We start from the raw sequence: 15,896 nt of genomic DNA, 5'->3' as shown, positions 1-15,896 counted from the left end.
TTTTCTGTTATGTGTATTTTACCACAATAATAAAAACAGATTTGGTACTGTGTAACCAATAAGCATCGTCCCTCCCACCCCCCACCAGAAACCTCTGATCTCTCAGTCCCCTGGGCCAGGGGACAAGGCTGCTGCTGCATGCTCTCTGCACGGTGACACTGAGGCAGAAGGCCCACAGGGCCGAGTCCGGGGGTGACAGGCAAACCCTCGTCCAGAAGAAGCAGGGAAGGCAAGACTGACAGGGCCTTGAAGCCTTGACTCCCGACCCTGACTTCCCCAGACATGAACTGCTCAACCAAGAAGTTGTTCTTCCAACCTTTCCCATTCCACCAGCCTTGTTCTCCGAAGCCCTCAGCTGCTTTTCCAAGATGCTGCCTCAGACAGCCACAGATGTCAATTGTCAGCCTCAAACTCTGCCTGGCTTTTTTTCTTCTTCAACTTCCGAAGTCTCTGCTCCTGATTAAAGTCTTATGTTGAAAGGATTCTAGCGCAGCCGGGGCAACATCTTGGGAAGGCTCGGTGCTCCCATCTCAGCACCCATCTCAGAAATCTCCCAGGGAGGGGCTGGGGCTGCATCCCGGGCAGCGATCGATAGTGCTAATGGCTTCTGGTCCGTTAGGGGTGGAAGGGTTCCAGCCTGTGCAAGGCAGCAGCAAATCGCTTCTCAGCCCTGCCAGGCAAAGATTCTGGGAATATTCTTGGTAGTTCCCTGAATGCTCAGGACAGGGTACAGTGGAAAGAAAAACCTTCTCTCTGGGCCCTCTGACTGTTCTGTCTTGTACCAGATTCCTCATCCTTCCTAAGGAGACAACGCCTAGCAGAGAGTCACCCCGTGAAGCAGCTTTCTTCCCTGTTCCTTTAGTAGAACTGTTTAAACAGCTGTTCTGCCAAGATGACAGGCCACTCCTGTGAACTGTCTTCACAGCATCTGAGCAGATGCAGCCTATGCTGTGCCTTGTGCGGGGTCATCCTGGTGTGGTCCAGGGTGGTGGCTCTTGGGAATTCCAGTAAGGATGTCTTATTCCGGAAAGTAAGCTTGAAGTTTAGCAAAAATGACTGTTTTCTCCTTGTTAATGAGCAGTGCAGTAAAATAATGTACACAGGACCTACTCAGTGTGTTTCAGTAGTGATGCTCCAGTCACACAATACACCAATTTCACTCCAGAGCGCCTCTATTATCCAGGTAGCAAGATTCTCTTTACCATGTTGTATTCACTTACACCTACCTTTTAGCAGCTGTGATTTATGCAAATATTCATCTCTAGTGATACCAAACTCCAAGATCCCGAAAGCAAATGTGAGCAATGGCTGGAATTTCCCTATCTGGGCAGCAACTTTTGGGAACAATGACAGAATAGAATGGGAAAGGGGCTGGATTCTATTTGCATCTTAAAACCAACAGCTGAATGGAGCCCTCACTTTCCTTTTGATGTGCTACCAGGTTTGAATCATGCTGGCACATGCTCCATTTGTCAGGTATAATAATGGGTTTTAATGGTTCATTTGTAGCCCCAGGATGAAAGCTCAGCTGAGTGACTTGATGTTGAGTTAAGGCGCACCCTCAGTAGAGACTGCTCTTCCCCGTGGAAACTGAGGCGGAGACAGAGCTCCTTCTGCTCAGGGTGAGTGCTGTCTTCAGATCTGCTGCTGAAAGGGAAACAAGCTCTTCTCCTGTTTGTTCTTTTAATAGTCTCATCTCTAATATAAGTGATCTTCCCACCTCCAGAAACTTAGCATTAAAATGGCATCATTGAAATGTGTCCTAAATAGTGCAAATTTTTTTTTCCAAAATGATCTTGATTATGAGCAGGGTAATGTAACAACAACAACCACACCTCCTGATACCAACTAAAAATATTTTAAATAGCTTTCCCACTATTCCATCCCAGGGTCTCTCACCTCTCCTATTCAAAATGCAAAGCAGAATTTTTAAGACTTCGAACTCTATGATTCAGACATACTTGGATTCACATCCAAGCTCTGGAAATTACTATGAGGTGTGGCAGTTATAAAACATGTCATCAAAATTTTAACACTCCTCCCGTGAAGAGTTGAGGTCCATGTCCCCTACTCTTGAATCTAGGTTCTGTGACTGCTTGACCAATAAAATGCAACAGAATTAATAGTACCAGTTTCTAGACCCAGGCCCTAAGAAACTAGCAGCTTCTACTTTCCGTCTCTTGGGATGCTCCTCCTTCTTGGAAGCCAGTCAACAGGCTGTGAGGAAGCTCAACAGCCCATGGAGAAGCTCATGAAGACAAAACCCAAGTTCTCAGGCCCATGGACTCAGCTGAGCTCCCAAGTCTGTGAGTGAGCCATCTCGGAAGTGGTCATTTAGCACCCAGGCTACTATGAATAATGCTGCTATGAATATTCATGTACAAGTTTTTGTGTACACATATGTTTTCATTTCTCTTGGGTATATACCTAGGAGTAGAATTGCTAGGTCATATGGTAACTCTATGTTTGACCATTTGAGGAACTGCCAACCTGTTTTCTACAGCAGTTGCACCATTTTACATTCCCGCTAGCAACGTATGAGGGTTCCATCTCGCCATATCTTTACCAACACTTTTTATTATCCGTCTTTGTGATTATAGCTGTCTTACTGTGTGTGAAGTGGTATCTCTTTGTGGTTTTGACCTGCATTTCCCTGATGGCTGATGATATTGACATATTTCATGTGCTTATTTTATTTGCATATCTTCCTTGAAAAATGTCTACTCAAATCCTTCGCCCATTTTTAAATTGGGTTATATGTCTTTTTATTATTGAGCTGTAACAGTTCTTTATATATTCTAGATATCAATCATTTGTCAGACATATGATTTACAAATATTTTCTCCCATTCTGTGGGTTGTCTTTTTTGATGATGTCTTTTGAACCATAAAAGTTTCTAATTTTGATAAAGTCCAATTTATCTTTTTTTTTTTTTCTGGTTGCTTTTACTTTAGGTGTCATATCTAAGAAACGATTGCCTAATCCAAATTCACAAAGATTTACACCTATATTTTTTTCTAAGAGTGCTACAGTTTTAGATTAGGTCTTTGATCCATTTTGGGTTAATTTTTGTATGTGGTATAAAGTAGGGCATCCAGTTTCATTCCTTTTACATGTGAATATCCAGTTATCCAAGAACCGTTTGTTGAAAAGACTATTCTTTTCCCCCCAGTGAATGGTCTTGGCACCCGTTGAAAATCAATTAACTGAAAATGTGAAGGTTTATTTCTGGACTCTCAATTCTGAATTCTCAATTCAATTGACCTAGGGGCCGGCCCTGTGGCATAGCAGTTAAGTGCTCACGCTCCACTGCTGGCGGCCCGGGTTCGGATCCTGGGCACGCACTGACGCACCGCTTGTCAAGCCATGCTGTGGCGGCGTCCCACATAAAGTGGAGGAAGATGGGCACGGATGTTAGCTCAAGGCCAGTCTTCCTCAGCAAAAAAAGAGGAGGATTGGCATGGACATTAGCTCAGGGGTGATCTTCCTCACACACACACACACGAAATATATATATATATACACAAAATTCAGTTGACCTATATGTCTGTCTTTATGCCAATAACACATTGTCTTGATTACTGCAGCTTTATAGTAAGTTTTGATTTCAGGAAGTATGAGTCCTCTAACTTTGTGCTTCTCTTCAAGATTGTTTTGGCTATTCTGAGTCCCTTGCATTTCCATATGAATTTTAGGATCATTTTGTCAATATCTGCAAAGAACTAGCTGGAATTTTGATGAGGGTGGCATTGAATGACTCTGTGTATCACTTTGGGGGGTGTTGCCATCTTGACAACATTAAGTCTTCTGATCCTTGAACCTGAGATACGTTTCCATTTATTTAGGTCTTCCTTAATTTCTTTCAATAATGTTTTTTAGTTTTCAGAGTATAACTTTTGCATTTCTTTTGTTAAATTCATTCCCAAGTATTTTATTCTTTTTGATGCTATTGTAAACAAGCAGTTCTTGCTCTTTTGGCTGTACTGAGAAGCCCTTCCTTGCTAAGAGCTTTATCTTACACAGGTATGTTAGTTACCTGGGAGTTTCAGACTTCTCTGGTTAAGTCCTAGCTATTTCACTATTAATCAACCGGAAATAAACCTCCTGATAAAGATCTTCTGCCCTGGTCTAATAGATTCTAACAAATTAAATTCACACTTTCAAGGGACTTATTTTTTATTCTAGAAAATGCTTTTTGGCTGCTGCTGCTTCCTCCTCCTGCTGCCCCTGGTGCTGCTGTGTTCTCGTTTAGTGCCAACCTGGTACCTCTTTCTTGAAGCGGCAGCTGAAGAGACTCCTGGGCTCGCCATGGCCAACGAAAAGCCCAAGGGAGGAGTCGAGACCGAGAACCATGGTCATGTTGATGTGAAGGTGGCGGGGCAGGATGGTTCTGCGGTGCAGTTTAAGCTATTTAGTAAACTAATGAAAGCCTATTGCCAACAACAGGGTTTGTCAATGAGGCAGATCAGATTCTGATTTGATGGGCAGCCAATCAATAAAATACACACACCTGCACAGTTGGAAATGGAGGCTAAAGATACAAATGATGTCTTCCAGCAGCAGACAGGTGTCTACTAAAAAGGGAACCTGTGCTTTACTCCAGAACTCTGTTCCTCCAAACTAAGAAGACATTCTCAACTAGAAAACTGCAATTTGGTTCCACCACATCCTGACAACTATAATACGGTTTTCTCTATTCTTTCATTTTCCCTTCCCCATTCCTTCGTGGTACATAAAGTAATTGGTGTATGTGCACAAACATATTGACTTTTTTTTCCTAAATGGCCAATAATATGTTTCGATCAACATCAAATGCAGATGGAATGGGGAAAAATACTGCTTCTGTGAAAATACTCCCTTTCTCCATTAATGGCATGTGCATTAAGCTCTTTTTATTCTCTTATTATTTTATTTTGTGTTCACTGTTTAACAACAACAACAAAACATAAAAATTCTTGCATACCTTGTTCAATCGGAGAATTTTAATGTTTTTCATTTATCACTGTAAAACCAAGAACAATTTTATAGCTTTTTTGTATGTAGCTGTTATATGTAGGGCAATCTGTCTTCAGGTAGGGATAAATTACTCTAAAAGAAATGAATCCTAGATAGTTTTCCCTTCAAGTCAAGCATCTTGCTGTTTAAATAAACTTCTTGTTTAAAAAAAAAAAGAAAATGCTTTTATTACTTCTGTTTCTCAGCTCAAGTGCAATTAACAGGAAATGAAATGTGGCTCACTATGCTTTTCTCAGACCTATATTAAATGACCTTATTTTAAAGAAAAATAAGGCAGAAAACCTTCCCCAGCTGCTTTTCTTGGGAAGAGTTCTAGTCCTCCGGCTATTTCTGTATGCCCTTGCAGCATTTTCGGTCTCAGCATATGTGAGTTTCAAGTTTCTTCTTTGTTGAGAATAATTAGAAAAAGCATGAACTGGAGTTCAGAAATAGTAAAGAGAGATGATAAAGAAAAGCAGTAGGAATTCTGCCAAGAAGCCTTGAGAGGAATGACGGGAGCTGCAGGAAAGGCTCTTGTACCTAGACCAGCTGCTGCGTGGTGAGGAGGAGGCCCTCTGAGGAGCTCTGGCGCCCAGCAGGGCGTGCCCTGGCCGCTGCTTCAGTCATCAAAACCAGAATGGAACCAAAGTGGGCTTCTTTTCTTTCTAATGAAAAATTTCAAATACACAAGATAGAGTAAGTATTTGTCATAATGAACGAATATAATGAACCTCCAGGTGCCCATCACCCCAGACTCAGTAGTCATCAACTCATCGCCAAACTTGTGTCTTCTATAACCTTACTAATCCCCACCCCCACCCAGATGATTTGGAAGCAAATCCCAGACTTTATATTATTTCACCCCCAAACCTATCATTATGTGTGTATTTATCTATATCCATGTATATATATCCGTTATCATACCTTTGAAAATTAACAATAATTTCTTAACATAAAATATTCAACCAGGGTTCAAATTTTCCCATTATCTCATAATTTTCTCTTTAAAGTTTGTTTGAATTGGGATCACTATAAGGTCCATATGTTGCAATTGGTAGATGTTTCTCTTAAAATCTTTCAATGAATATCCAGGCACAGGAGGAAATGCTTCCTTACATGTGAATAGTCTCCATGAATAGTCTGCAACAAAAGCAAATAAACCTATGGATGTCCTGTGGAAGCTATAGAGTACAAGTCCCAAACACTTTAACAACCAAGTGAAAATAACAGTGAGTATAAATTTCATATATCGTAGACTCAGAAGTGTAAAAATGTAACTTCATTTCACTAATTTTTAACTTGAGTCCTTATTCTATTTTTTTTTTTTTGGATTAAACTTCATCTAGTCTCAGATAAACCTAATTGGGTCCAGTGAGTTTTCAGTTTTAGTCACATTCAGAACATCCCCCACCCTTCTCCCAGGAGCCGATGCTGTCAAATGGACCCAATTAAATGCAGTTTTGTGTGGGTGGGGAGGAGACCCTCCTGTTTTATTGTTCCCTCTATTAGTTTTCGATTGCTGCACACATAACGAGCTGCCGCAAACTTAGTGGCTTAAAGCAACGCTTGCTTTATTAGGTCACAGCTCTATACGTCAGAATTCTGCACAGCATGGCTAGGTTCCCTGCTCAGGGTAAGGCTGAAATCCAGGTATTGGCCAGGCAAAGTTCTTGTCTGGAGGCTCTGGGGAAAAATTTGCTTCCAAGGTTATTCTTGTTGTTGGCAGAATTCCATTCCTTTTGGTTGTGGGACTGAGGTCCTGGCTTCCTTGCTAGCTGTTAGCTGGGAGCTGCTCTCCACATCTAGATGTCACCCACATCCTTGCCACATATACCCCTCCATCTTCAAGCCAGCAAGGGCACACTAAATCCTTCATGTGATTCAAATTTCTGACTTCCTCTTCTGTAACCAGATGGAAAAAACTGTCTGCTTTTAAAGGGCTCAATGTGATTGGATAGCGCCCCCCCCTCACTGCCCCCAGAGAATCTCCCTATCTTGACACTAACTGATCTGGAAACTTAATTACATCTGCAAAATGCCACCACAGCAGTTCCTAGATGGGTGTTTGATTGAATAACTGGGGGAAGGTGCATGTACACCAGGGGCTGGGAATGAGGGGGTGGGGGCATCTTAGAATTCTGCCTACCACACCTCCATGGCAAAAATTCCTGGCCCACAGCTGCATCATCAACTGTCCATGCCATATCTTCTGATGGTCGGTCTCCTCGTCCTACCTGGAGCCTTGGGCTGATCCTTGGACAGGGTCCTTCTCTCTCTCCCAGATTATCTCTAGAAGTGAGGGAGGCAGGATTGGGGGCTGGAAGAGAAGCTGATCCCCAATGCATTGGAAACTGCAGCTTCGGCCAGTCCTAAGGGGAGATGGTACAGCCCCCCAGAGTCAACCCAAACTGAGACAAGGGGGCTGGGCTTGTGTTTCTGCACGTCAACTAGTCATTGGCCACAAGCCCCTCCCTGGGGGAGGGGTGATGCATAATCTCAAGGAAGGCAGTTCCCTGTGGCCGAGGGCAGTTTCCAGGAAGGGACCCAGCTGTGAGGCAGCTGCTGTTCCCAGCTGCTGGGAGATGGGTCCTGGGCCCAGAAGAGGGGAGACCAGTGCGCCCTACCTCAATATCCACACCACACAGCTTTTCTCCTTTCCGCTTGTTTTCTACAGTACACCTGGGCCTTTCCTTTTGAATTTATAAACCAAGAACTTTGGCAGATTTGTTCTCCGGTTCTGCTATGCCTGAGCTAGCAAAAAGGCTTCATATTTTATGAATCATTTTGCCACAGTGAAATGGATATTCAAATGTATAATATCCATTATTCATTATTACAATTTATGTATAATAACATTTTATTGATTTTTTTATTTGTGAGTATACTACTTTATTGGATTTTTTTGGTCAATAAAACTTTTAAGCCACCTCAAATCTTCTCTGGACAGAGGGAGGAACAAAACCATCAAATGTTTATAGGTTCTCATGGGTTCACTTATAGCCTAAGTTCTAACAACTCAGTTTTCCCATAAAAATCATACAGGGTGTTTTCTAAGTGCCTGGTCCCTGTCTGTCTCCCCTAGGCAATCACAGGCTTTATGAAGCCCCATGTCCTCTATTATCTGTTATCCCTCTGTCTCTAGCACTCGGTGCTGGGCAGTGAATGGATCTGACCCTCATCTGATATAAATAAATACATATATACATAAATAAAACTACCATAGTTTCCATTGAAGAACATATTCCATAGCCTTTAAATCTTAATGGATATGAAAATTGAATAAGATGGAAAGAGGATAAGGGAGGGGTTTTGACACTGTTGTTAGGAACTCTTAAAGCTCACCTTGTTAGATGGTGCTGCAGAAGTAGAGTCTGAATTTCATGCACAGTTCAGAGACAAGCTCACAAACCTACATTTTTATCTATGAGAGCAACAAATACGTGCTCTATTCCACAAATTTTCTTTGCCCAGTCTGAAGGAAAAGTTCAGTATGAAGATAAAAATACCAGAGTTGACAACCAAAGAACTAGACTCTGCCAGCACTGGACCTGGTTTGGACTGGCTGACTTAGACCCATCTTGGTCAGGAGCAGAGGGAAGCCCATTGATTCTGCTGGGAGAGAGTGAGTGACTTAGCCCCAGGTCAATGTGCACAGGAGGTGGAAAGCATTGAGGAAAACATGTACCCAACTCATTCAACAACTGACCTTTGAGAAGGCCAAATATCTAGAATGCTCCTGCTGCATTGGAGAACAGGAGCTGCAGTTGTCTGGGCTATTTCCAAAGCAGTGAAAATTGTCCTTGTGATTCTGGATAACTTCTTATAAAAGACAAATGCATGAAGCACAATTTTGTGAGTAGCCTTCAATTCTGGCATATAAAGTAAGTGAATTCATTGGAATCAATTCCTACTCTAAGCTGCTAACTCACTCACAAGCCAGATCAATAGGCTGCTGGCTACTCATCTGACAGCTATATTGGGTGTCTTACCTCTAACTGGTATTTGATTTTAAATCTAGTTCCAAAAGAATGTTTTGTAGAAGTTTAAGAAATTTACTATTAACATTAATTTGAAATAATAAATTCTAAAACAACAATAATTAAAGCCGTGAGGTATGAATACATGAAAAGCAGATCAATGGAACACACCAAGAAGTTTCGAAATAGATCTGTATACATACAGGAATTCAGTATATGATAAGATTGGCATTTCAATCAGTGGAGGAAAAATAGTTTATTTAATGAATGTTTGGGGAAAAGAAGTAAAATTAAATCTGTATCCTGTAGACTAGGATAAGTTCCAAATGGATCAAAAAATGTATTTGGAAAAAAATAGAATCATTCAGGTACTAGAGGAAATCCTGTGGCAATTTGTTTTTGTAATAACCTTAGAAAAGGGAAGAACTTTCTACATATGGTACAAAATCCAGAATCTGTATCTTGTGTAATAAAAAATTTGGCTGGCCTTCGTCTCTGGTTCCTGCGAGGTAACCTCTAAATGGTTGGAATTTCTGGGTGATAAGAGTGCCTTTATCATTCAGGGTGGACCCTGAGAGTTTTCACTAGGAGATGACTCAGATGGGGGCTGGCCACATAGGAGACCAGCCATGTGACTAGACGGCTGGGGCTTTGAGCTGTGTGATATCAGCCCAGCCTCCTGGGAAGGGAGAGATGAGCTGGAGACTGAGTTCAATCAAGTGGCCAATGATTCAACTAATCACACCTACATAGTGAAACCCCAATTAAAAACTCTGGACATCGATGCTCAGGTGAGATCCCTAGTTGCCAATACTCTGCATCTTGTCACACATTGATGTACCGGGGGTGATGCATCCTGACACAGGGAGAGGACACCAGACGCTGTGCATTTGGGACCCTCCCAGACCTCACCTTAGGTGTCTCTTCTTTTGGCTGGTTCTAATTTATATCGTTTTTGCTATAATAAAACTAAAATTATAAAACTGGATAGCACTTTCCTGAGTTCTGTGAGGTGTTCTGGTGAATTATTGAACCTAGGGTGTCAGTGGGAACCCCCAAACTTGTAGCCTCTTGGTCAGAAGTGCAGGTGGTCCTGGGGCCCCTGAACTTGTGGCTGGTGTCTGAAGTGAAGGCAGTCTTGTGGAGGATGTGCCCTTACCTACAAAGTTTGGCCTAACTCTGTGTAGTAGGAGTCAGAAGTCATTGCACCATTAAAAAAGGGAGTAATAAATCTAATTACATTAAACTCAAGTTTTTCTACATGGCCTCCTCAGAAGCAATATAAAAAGACCAATGCAAACTGGGGAAATTTTTGCCACTCATATCACCAAAAATGACTGATTTTTCTAACAAATAGAGAGTATCTATGATACAAAAACCTGGTAGAAAAGCTTAACTAAAAAATGTAATACAGACATCTTTTAAATTTATGAAAAGATGTTCGACATCACTCGTAGTGAGAGAAATGCAAAGTGATACTTCTCGAGACATGATTTTTTACCTCCCAGATTGCTAAAGATCAAAAGGTTGGATAACAAACTGTGTGGGAGAAGTGGGGCACTAAGGACTCTCAGTCTTTCTGGTGGAAGCATTAACCACCAGTAAGAGCAATTTGTCAATGACTGTAAAAATTTTACTGCACTGTTCTTAAACCCAATGATACTACCTCTAGAAATTGATCGTATAGATATACTTGTCCATGTGCAAAATCATTTATGTACAAGATTATTTATTTATTTATTATAATGTTGTTTTTAATAGAAAAATGTTAGAAATAATCTAAATGTTCATCAATAGGAGAGAGGTCAAATAAATTATGCTACATCCAAACAATAAAAAGAATCTATATAATAAAATGAAGTAGGAAGCTTTTATGTCCTTCTTTAAAATATAGTAAGTGAAAAAGAGGGGTGCAGCAAAGTGGGCATCATATGCTACCAGTTTGTAAAAGGAGGGGGGTGTACTGGTCTGTGTGGGTTGCCATAACAAATACCACAACTGGGGGCTTAAACAACAGAAATGTATTTTCTCACAGTTCTGGAGGCTGGACGTCTGAGATCAAAGTGTGGTCAGGGTTGGTTTCTTCTGACACTCTGTCATTGGCTTGTAGCTCTCCCTCTGTCTCCACATGGTCTTCCCTCTGTGTGTGTCTGTGTCCTAATCTCCTCTTCTTATAAGGACAACACACATTTTGGATTAGAGCCCACCCATACGACCTCATGTTACCTTAATCACTTCTTTAAAAGCCCTGTCTCCAAATATAGTCACATTCTGAGGTACTGGAGGTTAGAGTTTCAACATACAAATTTGGGAGGGGATGGAATTCAGCCCATAACAGGCAAAAAGGGAAGATAGCTATAGCTATAAATATATGTCTGTATATGCATAAAATGTCTGTGGAATTTACACAAGAAACCATTAACACTCTTTGCCTCCAAGGAGGGGACCTGAATGGCTGGAGGATGGGGAGGGAAGGGGGACATTGTATTATATACTCTTTAGAACCTTCTGAATTTTGTATCATTACTTATATTATGTATCAGAAGAATATACAAATTTTTAAAATTTTAAATCAAGAAGTTTAATTGGCATGCAGGACTTCAGAACATATCTGGCATTTAATTGGAAGACTTTCTCTGTTGATGAAGTAACTAGTCCTTACATTCTTCAAGGACAATAATTGCCTGCCTGGCACTTATGTAATGGAAATAAAGCTCCTGGAAGCCAATATTGTCACAAGATGAATGCTTCCTATTTTAAAAATCAGTGTCTGGACATTTATCTATTTTCAGAGTCCAATTTTCTATGACAACAGCATTTTCCCATCATTGACTTTAATGCATAGGATAATATGTTTGTAGCTGACAATTGTTTACAAATAGTAAAGTATACAGCATAATGACATACATTCACTCAGGCTAAGATATGTGTAATTGAAGAACATTTTTATAAGTTAGCTATGGCTGGAATAATATGTCTTGCATTGCTATAAGATGGGGAAATAAAGCTGTGCCTTAATAAATCTCAGTGTTAAGAATAAATTTCCCAATATCTCTTGAAAATTTGAAAAGATATAGAGTATAGACAATAGGACTAGTAATACTGCACCCAGGATATTTTGAGGGATAATAATGGTAACTAGTAAAGGGGTACAATTGTTCAGTGCTCTATATTTGCAAAGTGCTTTTACATATGGCTCATTTATTCCTTGCAAATACTCTTTGAAGCATAAATTTTGACTCATTTTATAGATGAAAAATGTGAGGCAGTGTAACAGGAAAATGGCCAGCAACAATTCTGAATATTCTTGTAATTCAAAGGCCGTTTGTGTGGTATTTGTATCTAGAAATATTGCCAATTTACTGAAATTGGTCTGACTTCAAACTGGAAAGAGGTCTGCTCAAGTACCAAGACAATGTGATTCAGGGACCAAACATGGAGTTAAAAAGCACTCAAGAGAAGACAAAATCTCCTACAGAGTACATGGTCACTTATTTATTGAGTGACTATTAGTGATAATTGCAGTATGCAAAGCATTTTCACATAGTTCATCTCATTTTATCCTTACTATGGGAAATATGTGGAAGAATTCTTATCACAAACTTTCCAAGAGGCATTATATTAATAATATAAAGCCTGTCTTACTTTCTGCCTATGCTACTGAATACTTCAGTACATATGCGCAGGTGACCCTAAAACCCTGCAAAACACAAAACCTAAATACATGATGGAACTCCAGTCACAGTGGCTCCTGAACATGAAAAGGTCCTTCTTGTCCCCAAGGATTTAAATATTCAGCGATCGGCACTGTAGAGTGTTAGAAGTCAGGCGCAGCCTCTCTCCAAGGTCCTGAGGACCTGACAGGGTCCCAGCCCATCCTCTCAGTACGGCATAATGGACTGACTTGCATACTGAGAATATTTGCTCCTTAGCCTTGGTTACCAGTTTAAAGATCTGATTGTATTGTAACAGCAAGAATTCACTTGAGTTGCCTATGGACTAGCCAGGGATGAGGAGTCTGTTCAGGAAGTAATATAAACTAACCATAGTAACTCTACTTCCAGGCTTAGTCTCGAAGCAAGCACTGAAATAGTGATTTCGCCCTTTTGTTCTCTAGGAAATTCTGTGTAGCCTCAAAATTTCTCACAGCTAGCATAGAGCCAGACCTTGGGGCACATCTATTTGGATTTTTTTATTTTCCATACCAGAAAGTCATGATCAACACCCAGGTATTTTCTGAATACCAGGAAAATGGGTGTTTTTAAAATATTGTGTGTATGTGTTCACTATGCCTCATTATGCCTGTCAAAGACCAATATAGGATCATGGTAAACTATTTTGGAAATAACATTGATGAGCTCACTTGTTGACAAAAGCATCTGAAGAATTTAATAACACTTATTCATTCAAGTATTCAACATATGTATTGACAACCTTTGCGAATAACTACCTGTAAGGCAGTAAGATAATACGAAAAGCTCCATCTCCAGAGTCAGAAGGACTTTGGTTTGTATCCTGACTCTGCCACCTACTACCTGTGTGATCTTGAGCAAATTATTTTACCTCCATGTGTCTCAGTTGCCTCATCAGTAAAATGGTGATATAATGTCACCCACTCCAGTAGGCTTGTTATAATACTTAATAAGATCACGCATATAAACTCTGGCCCTATAGTCCCCCCACCTTTCTGTATGTGAGCATCTGTATATGTGAGTGAGTGTGTGTGTATGTGTGTGTGTGTGTACTTACTAACTATGGTCAACCTCAAAGAGGCAATGGGATGAACCAGGAATAAGAAGACTTTGACACGTTTGATACTTATCTTGTACAATTCACTTAATTTCACGGAGCCTGAGTTTCTACATCTGTGAAAGCTTTCTTGCCTTCCTTGAAAAGTTATTATGAGTTCCAAATGGTATAATACACAGGAACATGAGAGTTCCCTGTAAACTCTAACATGCTGGATAAATGTGGAGGACTATTAGAGTATTACTCAGAAGGGATTCAGGACACCTACCTGATTCCTCTTTCAAGTGTTCAGCAACCATGAGGGTTCCTATGGTGGGGGCATTAGTGAAACATACTAAGGATCTCAGAAGGGGCCATCCTTTCTCATCCTCATGCCCATTGCACCCACCATGTCCCTAAATGCACAGAGATTAAAGCTAACTGAATACAAGCACCCTTCTGAAAGACGGGCATGTAGCCTTACCTATGTGGCCCACCTGCAGCAAAGAAAGATGATTTCCTATTTGAGAGAGATTCCCTTTAGGTGTCCACCTTGAAGAAACTCTCACCTGTACACAGAGACACAAACAAGAATGTTCATTCCAGTTTCCCTTGAGCTAATGAAAAGGTGAAAACCTAACCCTCCCTCAGTAGGAAAACAATTAATAAACTGGTTTATTCATACAATGTACTCAGCAGTTAATAGGAATGAACTGGATTAGACATCAGGCAAACTATGGCTTGTGAGCCAAATCCTGGCTCCAAGTCTATTTTTGTAAAGCTGTGTTGGAACACAGTCACACCCATTTGTTTACACATTGCCTATGGCTGCATTCTCCCTACAATGACAGAGCTGAGTAGCTGTGACGGACACTATACGGCCAGCAAAGCTGAAAGCTTTTACCATCCGATCCTTGACAGAAAAAGTTTCCTAACTTTTTCTATAAAGGAAATGGAATATATACTATTGTTTAGTGAATGTACGAAAACATAGAAATGATCAAAAGCAACAACGTGTTCATAATAGACCACAACTTTCAGGCATTGATTCTTCTGGAGAGGATGGGGAGGTGAAAAGTTTGAGAAAGAGGTTTTAGCTACACCTCTAATTTTTTGTTTCTTTTTTTAAAAGAGAGATCTGAAGCAAAGAGAGCAAACTGTTAGTATCAGTTTAATATTAGCAGTATGTACCTAAATGGGTGTTATATTTTTTCCTGCATCTTTATATGTTTGAAATAGTTTCAAACTTTTACAAATGATAAATAAAAAGGAAAAACAAAAAAAAATAATATGTATAAGGGTTTATCTTCCAGGATATTTACCACAGTATTGTTTATAAAGGAAAAAGAAATAAAATGAATATCCAGCAAAAGGGGGTTGGTTAAATTAGTTATAGAACATCCATAATTCACATGATTCACAATCATTAAAATGCTTCTGTAAACAGCCTAACTATCCATTAAGAATAGACTGGATAATTAAATGGTGGTTTATTCGTGCAGTAGAATACTACACAGTGATAAAGAGAGTGAACTACACTTGCAAGCAATGATATGGGTCACTATAACAGACCTGTGATCAGCAAAAGGAGCCAGATCCAAAAGAGTACATACTATACGATCCATTTACATGAATTCAAAAACAGGCAAACCTAATTGAGTGTTAGAAGTCAAGATGGTGGTTACCTTGATGAGGGGAAGGGGATTCGTATGGAATGGGAAGTGGCCCAAGGGAGCCTCTGGGGTCCTGAAAATGTTCTATAACTTGACATAGAAGGACACAGGTGGACATTACACAGGTGAACATTTACGTAAAAATACACTGAGCTATACAATTAAGATCTGTGCATTTTGCTGTATGTATGTTATACCTAACACGTTTTTAAGTGCTTTTGTAGAAGAATATTGAATTACTTGGGGAAATGTTGGGACTGTATTGATGAGTGAAAGAAAAGTGGTTACAAAGCAGTAGGCATAATGTGATCCAAAAATTTTTTAATGTGCAATATGTGTGTGTGTGTGTGTGTGTGTATATATATATATTTGCATAGAAAATGTGCTAACCCTGAAAATAAAATATTGTTACAACCCATTCCACATTATCTGTGCATTTCCATAGTAACTGACAGAACAGCTAGTCTCCAAAGAAGACACCCTTTGAACGACACTTCCCTGTATTCCTGCTTTAGAGAGTCCC

At 40.2% G+C, this 15,896-nt stretch overlaps 1 pseudogene; it reads left to right on the top strand.

Annotated features, from left to right (window-relative positions):
• Window positions 1-4,308: 4,308 nt before the first annotated feature.
• Window positions 4,309-4,681, top strand: LOC131415144 (small ubiquitin-related modifier 2-like; annotated as a pseudogene).
• Window positions 4,682-15,896: the final 11,215 nt, after the last annotated feature.

This window comes from Diceros bicornis, chromosome 16, assembly GCF_020826845.1.
Source record: "Diceros bicornis minor isolate mBicDic1 chromosome 16, mDicBic1.mat.cur, whole genome shotgun sequence".
NCBI lineage: Eukaryota > Metazoa > Chordata > Mammalia > Perissodactyla > Rhinocerotidae > Diceros > Diceros bicornis.
Note: the sequence above shows the minus strand (reverse complement) of the source record. Positions and strands in the feature narration are given on the sequence as shown.